At 40.4% G+C, this 16,600-nt stretch overlaps 1 pseudogene; it reads left to right on the top strand.

Moving 5' to 3' along the window:
* The first annotated feature begins 8,156 nt into the window (after nt 1–8,156).
* LOC136323075 (small ribosomal subunit protein eS1-like) lies at nt 8,157–15,004 on the top strand (annotated as a pseudogene).
* Nucleotides 15,005–16,600: the final 1,596 nt, after the last annotated feature.

Raw genomic sequence — 16,600 nt, 5'->3', positions numbered from 1 at the left:
TTCTGTTCCATTGGTCTGAGTGTCTATTTTTCTGCCAATACCATGCTGTTTTGATTGTCGTGGCCCTATAATACAGTTTGAAGTCAGGTATTGTTATGCCCCCAGCTTCATTCTTTTTCTTTAGGATTGCTTTGGCTATTCGGGGTTTTTTATAGTTCCATATAAATCTGATGATTTTTTGCTCTATTTCTTTAAAAAACGTCATTGGAAGTTTGATGGGAATTGCATTAAATTTGTATATTGCTTTGGGTAATATAGCCATCTTGATTATATTTATTCTTCCTAGCCAAGAACAAGGTATATTCTTCCATCTCATTATATCTTTTTCGATTTCCCTTAACAATGGTTTATAGTTTTCATTATATAGGTCCTTTACATTCTTTGTTATGTTTATTCCTAAGTATTTTATTTTTTTTGTTGCAATCGTGAAGGGGATTATTCTTTTGAGTTCCTTCTCAGTTGTTTCATTGTTGGCATATAGAAAGGCTATTGACTTCTGTATGTTAATTTTGTATCCTGCGACCTTACTGTATTGGCTTATTGTTTCTAGTAGTCTTTTTGTGGATTCTTTGGGGTTTTCGATGTATAGGATCATATCATCTGCAAAAAGTGATACCTTTACTTCTTCTTTTCCGATATGGATGCCTTTTATTTCTTTGTCTTGTCTGATTGCTGTGGCGAGAACCTCTAGTACCACATTAAATAAGAGTGGAGAGAGTGGACAACCCTGTCTTGTTCCTGATTTAAGGGGGAAAGCCTTCAGTTTAGTGCCATTTAATATGATGTTAGCTGATGGTTTATCATATATGGCCTTTATCATGTTGAGATATTTTCCTTCTATACCCATTTTGTTGAGAGTCTTAAACATAAAATTGTGTTGTATTTTATCGAAAGCCTTTTCTGCATCTATTGATAAGATCATGTGGTTTTTGTTCTTTGTTTTGTTGATATGGTGTATTACATTAACTGTTTTACGTATGTTGAACCATCCTTGAGATTCTGGGATGAATCCCACTTGATCATGATGAATTATTTTTTTAATATGTTGTTGTATTCGATTTGCTAGTATTTTGTTTAGTATTTTAGCATCTGTATTCATTAGAGATATTGGTCTGTAGTTTTCTTTTTTTGTGCCATCCTTGCCTGGTTTTGGTATGAGGGTTATGTTGGCTTCATAAAATGTGTTTGGAAGTATTGCTTCTTCTTCAATTTTTTGGAACACTTTGAGTAGAATAGGAACCAAGTCTTCTTTGAATGTTTGATAAAATTCGCTGGTATAGCCGTCAGGGCCTGGACTTTTATTTTTGGGGAGGTTTTTAATGGTTTTTTCTATTTCTTCTCTACTGATAGGTCTGTTTAGGCTTTCTGCTTCTTCTTGACTCAGTCTAGGAAGGTTGTATTTTTCTAGGAATTTATCCATTTCTTCTAGGTTGTTGAATTTAGTGGCATAAAGTTTTTCATAGTATTCTACAATAATTCTTTGTATATCTACAGTGTCCGTGGTGATTTCTCCTCTTTCATTTTGGATTTTGTTTATATGAGTTCTTTCTCTTTTTTCCTTGGTAAGTCTTGCCAAGGGTTTGTCAATTTTGTTGATATTTTCAAAGAACCAGCTCCTTGTTCTATTAATTTTTTCTATAGTTTTTCTGTTCTCTAATTCATTTATTTCTGCTCTGATTTTTATTATTTCCTTTCTTCGGCTGGTTTTGGGTTGTCTTTGTTCTTCTTTTTCTAGTTCCTTAAGGTGGGAAGTTAAGTGGTTCACTTGGGCTCTCTCTTGTTTGTTCATATATGCCTGAAGCGATATGAACTTCCCTCTTATCACTGCTTTTGCTGCATCCCATAGATTCTGATATGTCGTATTGTCATTTTCATTAGTCTGTATATATCTTTTGATCTCTGCACTTATTTCTTCTTTGACCCATTCATTTTTTAAAAGTATGTTGTTTAGTTTCCACATTTTTGTGGGATTTTTTTCCTCTTTTTTGCAGTTGAATTCTAGTTTCAAGGCTTTATGATCAGAAAATATGCTTGGTACAACTTCAATTTTTCTGAATTTGCTGATGTTGTTTTTGTGGCCCAACCTATGGTCAATTCTTGAGAATGATCCATGTACACTGGAGAAAAATGTATACTCAGTCACTTTGGGATAAAATGTCCTGTAGATGTCTATCATATCCAGGTGCTCTAGTGTTTTGTTTAAGGCCACTATGTCTTTGTTGATTCTCTGTTTGGATGACCGATCTAGAGCCGTCAGCGGTGTATTGAGGTCTCCAAGTATGATTGTATTTTTGTCAGTTTTTGTTTTAAGATCAATAAGTAGCTGTCTTATATATTTTGGTGCTCCTTGGTTTGGTGCATATATATTAAGAATTGTTATGTCTTCTTGATTCAGTGTCCCCTTAGCCATTATGAAATGGCCATTTTTGTCTCTGAGTACTTTTCCTGTCTTGTAGTCAGCATTATCCGATATGAGTATTGCTACACCTGCTTTTTTTTGGATGTTATTTGCTTGGAGTATTGTTTTCCAGCCTTTCACTTTGAATTTGTTTTTATCCTTGTTACTTAGATGAGTTTCCTGTAGGCAGCATACAGTTGGATTTTCTTTTTTAATCCATTCTGCTACTCTGTGCCTTTTTATTGGTGAGTTTAATCCATTTACATTTAGTGTAATTATTGATACTTGTGAGTTCCCTATTGCCATTTTATAGATTGCTTTCTGTTAGTTTCGTGTCTTGTTTGATCCTTCTCTTTCGTTTTTCTATCTTTTGTTTTTATTTGGTTGTATTCCATACATCTTTCCTCTGTTGCTATCTTTTTTATCTCATGTGCTTCTGTGGTGGTTTTTTCAATGGTGGTTACCTTTGAGTAATGAAAAGGGTCTCTACCCTGTTCATTGTAGCGAACTATTTTGTGAGTACTTTTGCACTCCATCGTCCTTTGCTACTGTTAATCTCCGTCTTCTCCCCCTCTTTCTTTTTGTTGTTGTCACAGTTTAAATTTGGTTTTATTGTATTCTTCTTGGAGCTTTTACTTGTAGCTCTGTTTTTTTTTGTTCTTTGTATCTGATTGGAGAACCCCATTTAGTAATTCCTGGAGTGGGGAATTACTCATGATAAATTCCCTCATCTTTTCTGTATCTGTGAATGTTTTTATTTCTTCTTCGTATTTGAAGGATAGCTTTGATGGGTATAGTATTCGTGGCTGAAAGTTCCTCTCTTTCAGGACTTTAAATATTGGGGACCACTCTCTTCTAGCTTGTAGAGTTTCTGCTGAAAAATCTGATGATAATCTAATGGGCCTTCCTTTATATGTTGTATTCTTCTTTTCCCTGGCTGCCTTGAGAATTTTTTCTTTGCTGTTGGTTTGTGTCAATTTCATTATGATATGCCTTGGAGTAGGTTTGTTGGGGTTAAGAAAACTTGGAGTTCTGTTTGCTTCTTGAACTTGAGGCTTTAGTTCTTTCCACAGGCTTGGGAAGTTCTCATCTATTATTTGTTTGAGTATGTTCTCCATTCCATTTTCTCTCTCTTCTCCCTCTGATATACCTATTATTCTTATGTTATTCTTTTTGATGGAGTCAGATAATTCTTGTAGGGCTATCTCATTTTTTTTAATTTTTGAGTCTCTTTCTTCTTCTCTCTCTTGTGCCTCAAGTTGCTTGTCTTCTATTTCACTAATCCTCTCTTCTATCTGACCTGTTCTATTAGCTAAGCTTGTTACTTCGTTTTTCAGCTCGTGAATTGAGTTTTTCATCTCTGTTTGATTTGTTTTTATAGTTTCAATTTCCTTGGACATATATTCTTTGTGTTCATTGAGTTGTTTTCTGAGCTCCCTATATTGCCTTTCTGTGTTTTCTTGTATATCTCGGAGGATTTTTAGGATTTCTATCTTGAATTCTCTGTCATTTAGCTCCAAGGTTTCCAATATATTAAATTTTTTCTCCATAGATTTTTCCTCATCTAGCTGTGTTACCTCTCTTTCTTTTGTATCCATGATATTCGATTTTCTCTTCCTTAATGGCATCTGAGGGTGGTTTTGTTGATAGTATTAATGAGATTTAATAAAGAATAAAAAGTTAAAAAAAATAAAAAAAATAAAAAATCGAAGAGTTGTTTTTTTAAAAAAAATTAATAATGAAATAAAGAAAAATAAAATAAAATAAAAATTTTTAAAAAAAGGAAATTATTCCCCCCCTCCTTTTTTCCTCTCCTCTCCTCTCCCCTCTTTCTTGAGAAAATCTTGTGGTGGACTGTGAGTTATAACAAACAATGCCTGTGATGGAGGGCCTGAATTGGGGAAAAGTAATAAAGGGGCAAAAAAGAAAAAAATAAAAAAAATAAAAAAAAGGAAAAAAAGAAAAAAAAAGAGCGTATGGACCCACAAAAAGCAAATAAGGAAAAAATTTGGGTCAAGAATAAAATGATTTGCTTTTAGGTGTTGGTTGTCTAAGAGTTATGATGAGAGGAATAAGAGGAAAACGGAAAAATGGGGGGACAAATTAAAAACTTATTATTGTATTTAGTGGAACAAGAACTAGATAATATGGAGAGCCAGGGATGGGAGCACTGCTAGTGAGTTAAAAAGGTGAAGTAAAAACCCCCCAAAATGCCACAAACATAGGTTTGAGTCCCAGATAAGATAATTTGTTTGTTATTGAGGTTTGAATGAGAGGAGATGTAAAGGAGAAAGGAAGAAACTAATATAGAGGGAGAAAAGAAAGAGAGAGAGAGAAAAAAAAGAGGGAACCACTAAAAGAAGAAAAAAGAAAGGAGAGAGAGAGAGAGTTAAGGGTTTTGGAGTGCAACCCTCATAGAGAGAAAGGAAGAGAAGAGAAAAGATAATGGGAGATGTAACACTAATGGGTAGTGTAGTTCAAGGAGAGGAGAGAGTAAGACCAGTAGAGAGTTAATCGGCCAAATTGGAGGAAGAAAAAAAAGTATCAAGAATGAAGATAAGAGAAACAAACGAACAAATATAATAAAATGTGATAGGTTATAAAGTCTGCAGATTATTCTTGATTTTGAGAGGTTATCTTCTTGCTTTTTCTTTTCTCTCCCTCTTCCTGGTCGGTGACTCTGTACCCCGGGTTCTGCCCCTTTGGCACGCTCAGGTAGAGGCTTGCAGTTGATAAGTCTCTATGGCAATGTCATGTATTGTGCTTTAGTCTCGTGGGAGTCGAGGCTCATTAGCATTTATAGGCTCCGACAGTGAGAGAGTCCGTGTTCCTGGAGCCTTTCTCCTAGTCTTTCCTTCCTCAATTAGTAGCCTGATAATCCAGCTATGGGGTTGCTGCTGCCTCTGCCTGGATAGTAAGAGGCTCAAAGAGCTGGCAACTCCCCACTCTATTTCCACTCAGCACAGGGCTCTGGGTAAGGCTCAGTCAGTCAGAGCTGCTAGCATAATCAGGCGGGCTTTCCGCCCACTCAAAGACCACTGGCTCTGCCACTCTGTCCGGTAACACAAGCTGGCGCCCACTTCTGGGGGGCGCTTGGAGGAAACTCTCACTCACTGTCTGCGACCAGGATATCCAGCCAGCAGTCTCACGCTCTGAGTGAAACCCCCAACCGCAGAGAAAAGTTGCAGCGTTGGAATTGAGTCTCGCTCCGTCCCCGTGCGCGGCTTTTGCAAGGCGCTGGGGCGGCTCGAGATTCCGCTTTGGCCCACACAAAGGCCCCTGACTCTGCCCCTCTCTGCGATAACACGGGCGCGCACTGCGGAGGCACTCGGAGGAATCGCTCACTCCTTATCTGCGCGCGCACACCAGGATATGAGGCCGGCCGCGGTTCCCTCTGAGTGAAACCTTCACCAGCAAGGAAAATCTCCACCGTTGGAAGTAGTTCTCACTCCCTCCCGTGCGTGGCTTTCCCAGGGCGCTGGGGCTGCCCAGAGACTCTGTCCTCGGCCCACAGAAAGGCCTCTGACCCTGCCTCTCCGTGGGGCAACACGGGCACCCACTCTCGGGGCCTAGGAAGAAATTCTCGCCCACTAACTGCGCACCGACCAGGAGACCGGGTAAAATGGCCGCTCCGCTTGTCTTTCTTTGTTTGGGTTTGGCGCGAGTGTTAGCTTGTATTGCCCGGGTTGCCACAGGATCAGATTTTCCTCGGCTTGGATCTGTGTGCCACCGCCTGGTTCGGCCGTTTGTGCCGCGGCGGCCTGGATCTATTCACCCCCTTTGCCCGCCTCAGTTTCTATATTCACAGTTACCAGAGAAAGCCGCCCTGTTTAGGTTAGTGAGGAAGGTGGAGCATTTCTTACTCCCTTTTTCCTTCGGGGTTTGGTTATATATTTAGCCAATTTTTCACTCAATCATACCTTTGGGTGTATTGCGAAGCATCTGGAAGCTCCAAGTATAGGTTTTTCTGTTTCTGGTTGAAGATCTTGTTGAGTTTTGGGGGAGATTTATCGGTATCGCTTCCTACCCCGCCATTACTCTGACGTCATCCCACACTCTTCGTCAACAATATTTTCAATTCCCATTTTAGTGACTCAGTCGTTGGTATGTAACACTGGAGATTGCTTCCTCTCTTGGAACTCACTGCTCTGTTTTTCTAATAGTGTACCACTCTTTCTTTTGGTCTCTTTGACCACACTCTCTCCATCTCTTCTTTCTCTAACAGAACTGTAAATGCCGGTAAGCCCCAGCCTATAATCCTCAGCACTTTTGCCTTCCCATTTTATTTCTCTCCCTTCATTCTTATGGCTTCAACTATCACATATATGATAATTCCATCTGTAACTCCAGGCCTAGCCGCTCCTCCAAGCTTGAAATCCATGATGTTCAATGGGGTAGCTATTAGTCCCATGTGGCCAATAAATTTAAATTAAGAATAAATAAGCCTGACCAGGCAGTGGCGCAGTGGATAGAGCATCGGACTGGGATGCAGAGGACCCAGGTTTGAAACCCTGAGATCTCCAACTTGAGCTCAGGCTCATCTGGTTTGAGCAAAAGCTCACCAGCTTGGACCCAAGGTTGCTGGCTCGAGCGAGGGGTTGCTCGGTTTGCTGAAGGCCCGTGGTCAATGTTCATATGAGAAAGCAATCAATGAACAACTAAGGTGTCACAACGAAAAACTAATGATTGATGCTTCTTATCTCTCTGTTCCTGTCTGTCCCTCTCTCTGTCTCTGTAAAAAAAAAAAGGATAAATAAAATTTAAAATCTCATCCCATTCTTCACATTAGCTTAATTTCAATATTCAACAGCTACTTATGTCTAGTGTATCTAGTGGATAGGTCAGATAAAACACATCTCCAACATCACAGGAAATTCTATTGAACAGTTATACCTAGATAACAACAACAAATAATACAGGGTGGGGCAAAAGTAGGTTTACAGTTGATCATATGGAAAAATGATACAATAATTAATAAACAATAATACAAAAATAAACTGTTTCACATATTCATAAGTGTAAACGTACTTTTGCCATACCCTATATATGTGCCAGAGCTCTTCTGAGTCTCTTACATATAAACTAATTTAATTCTCACATAAAACTTTTGAGGTACTTATAGTAGTCAAAATCACAGAGGCAATGATCCCTGGCCAGTTGGCTGAGTAGTAGAGCATCTGCCTGGCATGTGGATGTCCCTGGTTTGATTCCAGGTCAGGGTACACAGAAAAAGTGACCATCTGCTTCTCTACACCTCCCCCTTCTCTCTCTCTCTTTCTCTCTTCCCCTCCTACACCATGGCTCAATTGGTTTGAGTGTATTAGCCCCAGGCACTGAGGATGGATCCCTGGAACCTCTGCCTCAGGTGCTAAAAATAGCTTGGTTGCCAGCATGGTCCCAGATGAGCAGAGCATTGGCCCTAGATGGGGGTTGCTGGGTGGATCCCAGCCTGGGTGCATGCAGGAGTCCGTCTCTCTAACTCTCCTCCTCTCACTTAGAAAAAGAGAAAATATGAATAAATGAATAAAATCATAGGGACAAAACCTAGAATGTTGGTTAGTGGGGGGTCAGGGAATGAAAATGGAGGAGTTATTGTTTGATGAGTATAGAATTTCAGTTTTGCAAGATGAAAATAGCATTGGAGATGGAGGATGGGGAGGGCTGCACAACAATATTAATGTACTTAATACCACTCAACTACACACTTAAAAACATCCAAGATGGACACTTCTGCCCTTTCAGCTCTCTGAGAAGCACCATGGTGGTTGGCAAGAACAAGTACCTTACAAAAGGCGGCAAAGGCTTTTTGAAGATGGCAGCGGAGTAGGCGGACACACAGACGCCCAGCTCTCAACACCAAACTGGAATACAAATCAATTTAGGAAAAATCAGCATGAAAAACCAACATTGAACTGCAAGAACAGCTCTCAAAAACCAAGGAGCAAAGAGGAAGCCACAATAAACCTGGTAAGAAGTGCCTGAATCTCCTCTGCTTACAGGAACAGCGGGGGGGGGGTGAGGCTGAGAGCCCAGAGAGGATTTCACAGAGGAAAAAGAGCAGAAACTACTGCTCACAGCCACTTACCTGGCGACCAGGGTGCAAGGTGGGTTGAAAAGACCAGTTTATCTCCCAAGTGGAAAGGACAAGGAGAGGGACAGACTGTGAGGGGCTAAGATATGCAAGAAATGAAATAAAAAAGCTGACTCATTCGTGCTGGAGGCGGCCATAACTGGGGGAGGGACTGAACCTTTCACAAAACAGAGCTGAAGTGCTTCCAGATCAGAGATCTCCGGACATCTATCCAGCTCCAATCAGCACAACAAGACACAGCTGAAAACAAGAAGTGGGGAGGAGGGGCAGTAACTCAGGTCTCCATGGAGATCTGAGATACACCTCCCCCTACTGAAGCTGAGAAAAAACCCTGCCCCCAGTGAGATTAGTTGGTGGAACAGACCTTCAGCGTCTCAGGTTACACCCACAGCATTCCTGGTTACAGTTTCAAGGAAGCCCCCTGCTGAGATCAGTTAACAAGATTATCACCTGTTAAGAAAACAAACAAGCCCTGGCCGGTTGGCTCAGCGGTAGAGCGTCGGCCTAGCGTGCGGAGGACCCGGGTTCGATTGCCGGCCAGGGCACACAGGAGAAGCGCCCATTTGCTTCTCCACCCCTCTGCCGCGCTTTCCTCTCTGTCTCTCTCTTCCCCTCCCGCAGCCAAGGCTCCATTGGAGCAAAGATGGCCCGGGTGCTGGGGATGGCTCTGTGGCCTCTGCCTCAGGCGCTAGAGTGGCTCTGGTCGCAACATGGCGACGCCCAGATTGGGCAGAGCATCGCCCCCTGGTGGGCAGAGCATCGCCCCATGGTGGGCGTGCCGGGTAGATCCCGGTCGGGCGCATGCGGGAGTCTGTCTGGCTGTCTCTCCCTGTTTCCAGCTTCAGAAAAATGAAAAAAAAAAAAAGAAAGAAAACAAACAAATCAAGACTTCAAAGCTGCCCAAATCCGAAAGTGGATTACAAATAATAGCTGATACCAATCCAAGAAGACCTAGAAATAACACAACTGAAAACAGGAGGCAGAAAACACCAAGCCTAGACTCAAGCAACTCTACAAATAAAACACCATTCTGAGAAGACAAAGGAGTGCAACCCAAATGAAACCACAAGAGACACCCTTGAGAGATGAGCTGAGTGATATGGAAATAATCAAACTTCCAGATGCGGAGTTCAAAATAATGATTGTAAGGATGCTTAGGGATCTTAGAACAACAATGGAGGGGCAGTTTGAAAACCTAAATAAAGAAATAGCAAGTATAAAAAAGGATATTGAAATATTAAAAAAGAATCAGTCAGAGATGACAAATACAATATCAGAAATGAAGACCACAATGGAAGGAATTAAAAACAGGATGGATACAGCAGAGGATCGAATCAGTGAGTTGGAGGACAACTGGAATGAAGGCATGAAAGCAGAGAAGAAAAGAGAAAAGAGACTCAAAAAGTCAGAGGAAACACTTAGAGAGCTCTGTGACAACATGAAGAGAAATAACATCTGCATCATAGGGGTTCCTGAAGAAGAAGAAAAAGAACAAGGGAGAGAGACTTTGTTCAATCATATCATAACTCAAAACTTCCCTAAATTAATGCAAGAGAAACTCTTACAAGTCCAAGAAGCACAGAGAACTCCATTAAAGAGAAACCCAAAGAAACCTACACCATGACACATCATAATTAAAATACCAAAGCTAAGCGATAAAGAGAAAATATTAAAAGCTGCAAGAGAAAAAAAAGTTATCACCTACAAAGGAGCCCCCATTAGGATGACATCCGACTTCTCAACAGAAACACTTGAGGCCAGAAGGGAATGGCAAGAAATATTCAAAGTAATGCAGAACAAGAACCTACAACCAAGACTACTTTATCCAGCAAGGGTATCGTTTAAAATCGAAGGAGAAATAAAAAGCTTCCCAGACAAAAAACAACTCAAGGAATTCATTACAACCAAACCAATGCTGCAGGAAATGTTAAGGGGCCTGTTGTAAACACCTTCTCCGATCACAACGGCATGAAACTAGAAATGAATCACAGCAGAAAAGCTCAGAAATTCTCAAACACATGGAAACTAAATAGCAGGGTGCTAAATAATGAATGGATTAAGAATGAGATCAAAGAAGAAATAAAAAAATTCCTAGAAACGAATGACAATGAGCATACAACAACTCAAAATTTATGGGACACAGCAAAAGCAGTGCTGAGAGGGAAGTTCATAGCACTACAGGCACACTTTCAGAAGCTAGAAAAAGCTCAAATAAACAACTTAACCCTGCATCTAAAAGAATTAGAAAAAGAACAGCAAGTAAAGCCCAAATGTAGTAGAAGGAAGGAAATAATAAAGAGCAGAGCAGAAATAAATGACATAGAGGCTAACAAAACAATACAGAGGATCAATGAAACTAGGAGCTGGTTCTTTGAAAAGGTAAACAAGATTGATGAACCTTTAACTAGACTCACCAAGAAAAAGAGAGAGAGGACTCAAATAAATAAAATTAGAAATGAGAGAGGAGAAATAACAACTGACACAACAGAAATACAAAATATTGTAAGAAAATACTATGAAGAACTGTATGCCAAAAAACTAGACAACCTAGATGAAATGGACAAATTCCTTGAAACATACAATCTTCCAAAAATCAATCTGGAAGAATCAGAAAACCTAAACAGACTGATTACACCAAATGAGATCGAAACAGTTATCAAAAAACTCCCAACAAAGAAAAGTCCGGGGCCCAATGGCTTCACAATGGAATTCTACCAAATATTCAAAGAAGAACTAACTCCTATCCTTCTCAAACTATTTCAAAAAATTCAAGAGGAAGGAAAACTTCCAAGCTCCTTTTATGAGGCGAGCATAATTCTGATTCCAAAACCAGGCAAAGACAACACAAAGAAAGAAAATTATAGGCCAATATCTCTGATGAATATAGATGCTAAAATCTTCAACAAAATATTAGCAAACCGGATCCAACAATATATGGAAAAAATCATACACCATGATCAAGTGGGATTTATTCTGGGGAGGCAAGGCTGGTACAATATTCGTAAATCAATCAATGTGATTCATCACATAAACAAAAAGAAGGAGAAAAACCATATGATAATTTCAATAGATGCAGAAAAAGCATTTGATAAAATCCAGCACCCATCCATGATCAAAACTCTCAGCAAAGTGGGAATACAGGAAACATACCTCAACATGATAAAAGCCATCTATGAGAAACCCAGAACCAACATCATACTCAATGGGCAAAAATTAAAAGCAATACCTTTAAGATCAGGAACAAGGCAGGGGTGCCCCCTTTCACCACTCTTATTTAACATAGTCCTGGAAGTCCTAGCCACAGCAATCAGACAAGAAGAAGAAATAAAAGGCATTCAAGTTGGAAAAGAAGAAGTAAAACTATCATTATTTGCAGATGATATGATATTGTATATAGAAAACCCTAAAGTCTCAGTCAGAAAACTACTGGACCTGATAACTAAATTCAGCAAAGTGGCAGGATATAAAATCAATACTCAGAAATCAGAGGCATTTTTATACACCAACAATGAACAGTCAGAAAGAGAAATTAAGGAAACAATCCCCTTCACAATTACAACCAAAAAAACAAAGTACCTAGGAGTAAACTTAACCAAGGAGACTAAAGACTTGTACTCGGAAAATTACAAAGCATTGATAAAAGAAATCAAGGAAGATACAAACAAGTGGAAGCATATACCGTGCTCATGGTTAGGAAGAATAAAAATCATTAAAATGTCTATATTACCCAAAGCAGTCTATAAATTTAATGCAATACCAATTAAAATACCAATGACATACTTCAAAGATATAGAACACATATTCCAAAAATTTATATGGAACCAAAAGAGGACACGAATAGCCTCAGCAATCTTAAAAAAGAAGAATAAAGTGGGAGGTATCACACTTCCTGATATCAAGTTATACTACAAGGCCGTTGTACTCAAAACAGCCTGGTACTGGCATAAGAACAGGCATATAGATCAATGGAACAGAACAGAGAACCCAGAAATAAACCCACAGTTCTATGGACAACTGATATTTGACAAAGGAGGTAAGGAAATACAATGGAGTAAAGACAGCCTCTTTAACAAATGGTGTTGGCAAAATTGGACAGCTACCTGCAAAAAAATGAAACTAGATCACCAGGTTACACCACTCACAAAAATAAACTCAAAATGGATAAAAGACTTAAATGTAGGCCGTGAAACCATAAGCATCTTAGAAGAAAACATAGGCAGTAAGCTCTCCGACATCTCTCAGAGCAATATATTTGCTGATTTATCTCCACGGGGAAGTGAAATAAAAGACAGGATAAACAAATGGGACTATATCAAACTAAAAAGCTTTTGCACAGCTAAAGACAACAAGAACAGAATAAAAAGACAAACTACACAATGGGAGAATATATTTGACAATACGTCTGATAAGGGGTTAATAACCAAAATTTATAAAGAACTTGTAAAACTCAACACCAGGAAGACAAACAACCCAATCCAAAAATGGGCAAAAGAGATGAATAGACACTTCTCCAAAGAGGACATACAGATGGCCAATAGGCATATGAAAAAATGCTCAACATCACTAATCATTAGAGAAATGCAAATTAAAACCACAATGAGATATCACCTCACACCAGTCAGAATAGCACTCATCAACAAAACAACACAGAATAAGTGCTGGCGAGGATGTGGAGAAAAGGGAACCCTCCTGCACTGCTGGTGGGAATGCAGACTGGTGCAGCCACTGTGGAAAACAGTATGGAGATTCCTCAAAAATCTGAAAATCAAACTGCCTTTTGACCCAGCTATCCCACTTTTAGGAATATACCCCAAGGACACCATAGAACGGCTCCAAAAGGAGAAATGCACTCGCATGTTTGTGGCAGCATTGTTCACAATAGCGAAGATCTGGAAACAGCCCAAGTGTCCGTCAGAGGACGAGTGGATTAAAAAGCTTTGGTACATATATACTATGGAATACTACTCAGCCATAAGAAATGATGACATCGGATCATTTACAATAACATGGATGGACCTTGATAACATTATACGGAGTGAAATAAGTAAATCAGAAGAAAAAAAAAACTAAGATGAATCCATACATAGAAGGGACATAAAAATGAGACTCAGAGACAAACAAGAATGTGATGGCAACAGGGGCGGGAGGTTGGGGGAGGGGGGAGGGGGTGAAGAAGGAGAGAGGGGTTAGGGGAGGGGAGGGGCACAAAGAAAACCAGATAGGAGGTGACAGAAGACAATTTAACTTTGGGGGAGGGGTATACAGCACAATCAAATGTCAAAATAATCTAGAGATATTTTCTCTCAACATATGTACCCTGATTTATCAATGTCACTGCATTAAATTGAATAAAAAAAAAAACTGAAAAAAAAAGGCGGCCAAAAGGGAACCAAGAAGATAGTGGCTGATCCACTTTCTAAGGAAGATTGGTGTGATGTGAAAGCTCCAGCTGTGTCCAACATAAGAAACATTGGAAAAATACTACTCATGAGAACTCAAGGAACCAAAATCGCATCTGATAGTCTCAGGGTCATGCTTTGGAAGTGACCCTAGCTAGTCTGCAGAATGATGAAGTTGCATTTAGAAAATTTAAGCTAATTACTGAGGATGTTCTAGGTAAAAACTGATTAATATTCATGGCATAGATCTTACCCATGACAAAATGTGCTCCATGGTCAAAAAATGGCAGACCATGGTTGAAGCTCATGCTGAAGTCAAGATTACCAATGGTTATTTGCTTATCTATTTTGTATTGGTTTTACTTAAAAACGCAACAATCAAATTTGGAAGACGTCTTATGTTCAGCATCAACAGGTCTGCCAAATTTGGAAGAAGATAATGAAAATCATGACCTGAGAGCTGCAGACAAAAGACTTAAAAGAAGTGGTCAATAAACTGGTTCCAGCCTGATCAAGTGGTGGTGCAGTAAATAGAGCATCAGCCTGGGACACAGAGGACCAGGTTCAAAACCCCAAGGTCGCCAGCTTGAGTGCAGGCTCATCCAGCTTGAGTGTGGGGTCAATGGCTTGAGGATGGGATCATATACGTGACCCCATGGTCTCTGGCTTGAGCCCAAATTTCGCTGGCTTGAAGCCCAAGGTCACTGGTTGAATAAGGGGTCACTGGTTCAGCTGGTCAAGGCACATATTAGAAAGCAATCAATGAACAACTAAGGTGCCGCAACAAAGAATTAATGCTTCTCATCTCTCTCCCTTCCTTCCTGTCTGTCTGTCCCTACCTATCCCTCTCTCTCTGGCTAAAAATAATAATAATAATAATAAATTGATTCCAGATAGAATTGGAAGAGACATAGAAAGGCTTGTCAATCTAGTATTTATCTGCTCCATGATGTTGTTGTTAGAAAAGTCAAAATGCTGAAGAAGCCCAAGTTTGAATTGGGAAAACTCGGAGCTTCATGGTGAAAGTAGCAGTTCTGAAAAAGCTACTGAGATGAAACAGATGCTAAAGTTGAACAAGCTGATAGCTGTAAATTCCCAGTACAAGAATCTGTTTAAAATTCAGAGATTTAATGGTGACAAATAAAAAGTCCTATCTGTGATTTAAAAAAAAAAAAGTCTAAGATAGTAAATTTTATTTGTATAGTAGTACAATAAAAACAAACAAGTTTGTACTAAGTACTTTTCAGATTGTGGTGAAACTAGCATGCACTGTAACCTTAGAAATGAGTAGTGAGGACACCTCATTATCACAGAAAATCAGTGCCAGCTAGAAAATCTAATTAAAATGGGAACTTTTACCTGACAAGGCAGTGGCACAGTGGATAGAGTATCAGCATAGGCTGCTGAGGACCCAGGTTCGAAACCCTGAGGTCTCCAGCTTGAGTGCGAGCTCACCAGTTTGAGCTCACCAGTTTGAGGTCTCCAGCTTAAGCATGGTATCATAGACCTGACCCCATAGTTGCTGGCTTGAGCCCAAAGGTCACTGGCTTGAAGTTCAAGGTTGCTGGTTTGAGCAAGGGGTCACTGGATCAGCTGGAGCCCCCCAACCCCCCATCAAGGCACATATGATAAAGCAATCAATAAACAATTAAGGTGCTGTAACTACGAGTTGATGCTTATCATCTCTCTCCCTTCTTGTCTGTCCCTGTCTGTCCCTGTCTTGGAAAAAAAAATGGGAACTTTGATAGACAGTTAAAAAAAAAAAGGTCTGGCCATGGCAGGTTGGCTCAGTGGTAGAGTGTTGGCCTGGCATGCAGGAGTCCTGGGTTTGATTCCCGGCCAGGGCACACAGGAGAAGCGCCCATCTGCTTCTCCACCCCTCCCCCTCCCCTTCCTCTCTGTCTCTCTCTTCCCCTCCCACAGCCAAGGCTCCATTGGAGCAAAGTTGGCCCGAGCGCTGGGGATGGCTCTATGGCCTTTGCCTCAGGCACTAGAATGGCTCTGGTTGTAACAGAGCAACACCCCAGATGGGCAGAGCATCACCCCCTAGTGGGCATGCTGGGTGGATCCCGGTCGGGCGCATGCAGGAGTCTGTCTGACTGCCTCCCTATTTCCAACTTCAGAAAAATACAAAAATAAATAAATAAATAAATAAGTAAATAAATAAATAAATAAATAAAATGGTATGCTTAGAACTTTAGCTTAAAAAATGAAACTGGAAGTGACGTCAGAGAAATGGCACCGTGAGGAGCGATACCGATATAACTTCCCAAAATTTCAACAAGTTCTTCAACCAGAGACAGAAAAATCTATCCTTGGAGTGTCTAGAAGTCCCACATACTAAACACGAAGTATGATCTAGTGAAAAATTGACTAAATATATAATCAACCCCAAAGGAAATAAGACGGAGAAGGTAACACTCTGCCTTCCTCACTAACCTAAGCTAGGACTGCTTTCGCTTGGAACTGAGATAGAGGGCTAAGGGGGGTAAAGGGTGTGGAGAGAGCCAGGCTGCAGCACAGATGTCCAAGCCAAGGATAGAGTGTACCTGCGGAGACTCAGCCAACGTGAACTAACACCCTCGCCGGACCCTGATAAAAACGGGCGAGTGGCGGCCACCATTAGCCTCGATATCCTGGTCAGCAAGCACGGATAGTGTGCAAGAGGTTCCTCCTAGCACCCCAGGAGGGGGTGCCTGTTTTCCCGGACAG

This window comes from Saccopteryx bilineata, chromosome 2 (assembly GCF_036850765.1).
Source record: "Saccopteryx bilineata isolate mSacBil1 chromosome 2, mSacBil1_pri_phased_curated, whole genome shotgun sequence".
In the NCBI taxonomy this organism is placed as follows: domain Eukaryota; kingdom Metazoa; phylum Chordata; class Mammalia; order Chiroptera; family Emballonuridae; genus Saccopteryx; species Saccopteryx bilineata.
The sequence above is the reverse complement of the archived record's forward strand: the minus strand, read 5'-3'. Positions and strand labels throughout refer to the sequence as shown.